Here is a 4,464-nt window from a genome sequence, read left to right as displayed (position 1 = left end):
GCATCCTAAATTGGCATTGTTGTATTGTCACAATAAAGCAGCCTTGCACATTGCAGCTAACCTAGTTTTCCATGAAAGAACTAGACACATAGAGATGGATTGCCACTTCATTCGTGATAAGATTCAGGATGACTCAGTCACAAATAAATATGTACCTTCAGCTGAACAACTTGCCGATGTGTTCACCAAACCACTGGGAAAAGAAGTGTTCTCTATCATGAAGCGCAAGTTGGAAGTTCTTCATATTCACTTTCCAATTTGAGGGGGAGTGTTAGAAAATAAATCATATTTTGAGATTTATGAGAGAATATATTATTATTATTATCCATATTAAATAGGTGATGGACATAAATAATGTTACATTATTATAGAATCATATTAGAATAATTATAGAAATAAAATAACAAAATTATAGATCCTGTTTTTTTTCCTTTTACACTACAACTTATACTTTTGCCTTTTGCATATTTTAATAATATGTGTTTTGTCTTCTTAAAAGCAAACAGTTATGATGTATGTGTCTATTATTTGGATCAGGCATGACCACCAGACAGTTTTAAGTTTGTGAAAGACTTTCTAGGTGACACTTTTATAAAGTCTAGAAGAAAGCATAAATTGGGTAAACTTTGGTCATGGACTTGGTGAATATAGAGAAAAAGATAGGAAAAAAAAAATGTAATAATTTTTTTGACAACCTATTACGTGATAGCTTGTGATTGATCGTTTCAAATACACGAACCAATAAAATAGTGACACATAATCTATTATAAAAAAGTTGTTAAAAAAAGTTAACTTATCATATTACAAAGAGATAAGTGGTTACTGTGTAGTCCTTTGCCTACGATACCTCTAGCTTCCATGTCCCTTTCCCTTTGAAATTAAACAACACCAGAACATCTTCTTTTTCACTCTTTTTTTGCTTAGAAAAAATTCCTTGTATTTGACATGACATTTGATGTTCATGTGGCACAATGTGGTTAGTCTGTGAAGCCATTTGCAACATGCCCATTGAACAAAATGGTGGTGGCTAAGTTTTTAATCACAATCTTTTGAGTAATGTTACCAAATGCCCCATCTCTGCCCTCAGTGGAAGTGACTCCTTTTGTGTATCCCAATTCCTCAATCACAGGGATTCTTTTCTTTTCTTTTTCACTCATACATGTAAAAGCAAGCACAATTACGAAATCTTACTAAGTATCTGGAAAATTACATTTTTCTTGCTTATTTGTATTTGCAGTTATATTACCATTTGGGTATAAATTGCTTTAATTAATAAGCAAGAAAGGAAGAGAATGGAGAAACATTGTCTAATTTTGGATAATGTATTTTATAAAGAAAATTTCTCATTTGATATTAGGGTGAACATTATAGTTATGAAATATATTTAAGGTGATTCCAACATTCATAACGAGATATACTTTTAGAAGGGGGTGGCAACTCTTCTTTACACATATTTTAAAACCTTCCTTGTGAGTTTTCATTCACAAGTTGTCATTTAAAATTATTCTACCCATCTATGTGGCAATGCCTCTCCATCTTGATTACAAAATTTTAATTTGACAAATAGCATTCATGTTCTTATTGAATATAAATAACTAAAATTATGTGTAAAATAATTCCAAATAATAAATAAATAAAAGCACATAACTAAGGTTGTAAAACATATTAAAGAAGGGGTAAAGTAAACATCACCATTTTAGAAATATCCTTCGTATTTAATGGATGGATAAAATATGTAATAAGTTTTCTCCTATAAGCGTGATTTATCGAGATTATATTTATTTAAATATATCCCAAGGTTCAAAACTTTAAAATATCTGAAGTGCATCGAGACTTCTCCACTATAATTATTATATAATCATCGTCATATATATATATATGATAGTTTCCTTCTTGTTTTAGACTTGCCCAGAAAAAGAAAATGCACTTTTTCCATCTTCTGTATTCACAGGTGTGCACACTGAATATTTCAATTTAAAGTATTTTTTAATTTGAGTTCTTTTTAATGGGAAATAAATAAAAAAAGTAAGAAAATGACTGATTTGGAATGAATATTTCATAAAAAATCAGATGTTTGACCGAAGAAGGAATGAGTTTATTAATTGCACGGTTGATTTAAATAGAAAAGCTATAATGAAGAGAAAGTAAAAATTTAGGGTAGAATTGAAAGAAGTAGAAGATGGAGAGTAAAATTAAGTGGGCGTAGAATTATAGTATGGCGAAGGAGCGTAACAGAGAAGATGAATGAGTATGCATAAAAGGAGGTATTTCTGAAGCAAGTTGAAAAATGGGTTGAGAAGGAGGGAAGGCAAGAAAGGAAAAGAGAGAGAAAATGGTAGTTGTAGTAAAGTAGAAGAGTAGAAGAGGATATTCATATTCTCTCTCTGTCTCACAGAGAGTCCTTGGATAAAACCTTGGATCAATCATCGGAGTTTCATTAAGAGAAATCATGGCTTCTACTAATGCACTCAATTCCTCTGCATTAATACCTTTCTGTCTCATCCTTATCATTTCCACTAATGCCGCTGCCATCACTGCACATCAACAACAACATTTCAAACAAGCACCCAAATTCTACAACTCCCCCACCTGTGCCACCACTGCCCTCGAACACACCCACACCTGTTCGGACGACGCAGTTCACGTTGCCATGACACTGGATATCACCTACCTCCGGGGCTCCATGGCGGCCATCCTCTCCGTCCTCCAGCACTCCTCCTGTCCAGAAAACGTCGTCTTCCACTTCGTCACCGCCGCCTCCAGGACCTCCTCCTCCGCCCTCCTTAATCGCACCCTCTCCAATTCCTTCCCTTATCTCAATTTCCAAATCTACCCCTTCAACGATCTCCAAGTTGCCGGCCTCATCTCCACCTCCATCCGCTCCGCTCTCGATTGCCCCCTCAACTACGCCCGCAACTACCTCGCCAACCTCCTCCCCTCCTGCGTCCGCAAAATCGTCTACCTCGACTCCGACCTCGTCCTCGTCGACGACATCGCCAAACTGGCGGCCACGCCACTCGGAGACCACAACAGCAACAACACCGTCCTCGCCGCCCCCGAATACTGCAACGCCAACTTCAGCGCTTACTTCACCCCCTCCTTCTGGTCCAACCCCTCTCTCTCCCTCACCTTCGCGGGCCGAAGGCCCTGCTACTTCAACACCGGCGTCATGGTGATTGATTTGCAACGCTGGCGGGCCGGCGACTACACCAGGAAGATCGAGGAGTGGATGGAGCTCCAGAAGAGAATGCGGATCTACGAGCTGGGGTCCCTTCCGCCGTTTCTACTCGTTTTCGCTGGCAACATAGGCCCGGTGGATCACAGGTGGAACCAGCATGGGCTTGGCGGGGATAACTTCCGCGGCCTCTGCAGAGACTTGCATCCAGGCCCGGTGAGCCTCCTGCATTGGAGTGGGAAGGGAAAACCGTGGGCCCGCCTCGACGCCAACCGCCCTTGCCCCTTGGATGCCCTGTGGGCTCCCTACGATCTTCTCCAAACTCCTTTCGCTCTCGAAGCCTAGCCCGCCACAACCATTTTTATCATTATTAGCGGCAGCAGCAGTAGTACTAGTACAATTTTATTTTAATTTTTTTTTTTGCTTTGCGGGAGTAGTTTTGATTTAGCGGTGGTGTCGTATATTGGTTGTCCCTGGGAGCTGGCGCTGGAGTCGCTCCTTCCTCGCCGTGTGCGGCCCCATACTACGGCCGTGTTGATCTTACACTGTACATGTACAGCCAGGTACATATACCCTCCACTTTTTTTCCTTTCAGCCACTCAAATACCACTGTTACCGTTACGTCTTGTAACTACTAACACGAAATCACCCCAATGCCAAGTTTTTATTTTATTTTAATGTAATTTCTTCTTCTTTTTCTTCACTACGTCTAGATTGTAATTTTTGTTGTGAGTGGCTGTTTACGAAATTGGTAATTCGGAAATAATATTTGTGGCGTTATTACGTGTGTGAAATGGGAGTGGGAAATAATCATGAGACTCCTTAACCAACTTGAACAGTGGTTGCCTGTGTGTAAGGAAAATTGAAAAGGATATTTTGTGTCGGTGAGGTTGGGTTTATTGTAGCTGCGGATCTGAAAAGGATCGTGCGTTGTATTTTGAATATTTTTCTTCTCCAACTGAATCATCGCTCTTTTCTCTTCTATTGTCTGGCCAAAGCCAAACATTACTTTTCAAGGTTTTGACTAGGTTGATCATCATTGTTTGTATCTTCTTTTTGGGGGTGCAAATTTTTGAACATGGAATCATCCATACGTCCGAAATATGATACTAAATTGGAGTCATTTGCTGCTACAAATAAGTAATCACTCAGAGAGACACTCACTATTTAGTCATTTCTAAAGTTTGACGCACTTAGATTTAACAATTAATAAATTAAAACCACCCCCTCCTTTAACCAAAAAGAAAGAGAAAATATATAACTTGGAAAAATAAACAAAAGAACGTACC

At 38.8% G+C, this 4,464-nt stretch overlaps 1 pseudogene; it reads left to right on the top strand.

Moving 5' to 3' along the window:
• Positions 1 to 2,179: 2,179 nt before the first annotated feature.
• LOC124820886 (putative galacturonosyltransferase-like 1 pseudogene) lies at positions 2,180 to 3,955 on the top strand (annotated as a pseudogene).
• Positions 3,956 to 4,464: the final 509 nt, after the last annotated feature.

Source organism: Vigna umbellata, chromosome 10 (genome assembly GCF_029865625.1).
Source record: "Vigna umbellata cultivar VRB3 chromosome 10, Vumbellata_1.0, whole genome shotgun sequence".
Taxonomy (NCBI): Eukaryota; Viridiplantae; Streptophyta; class Magnoliopsida; order Fabales; family Fabaceae; genus Vigna; species Vigna umbellata.
This window is presented reverse-complemented; position numbering and strand designations above follow the sequence as displayed.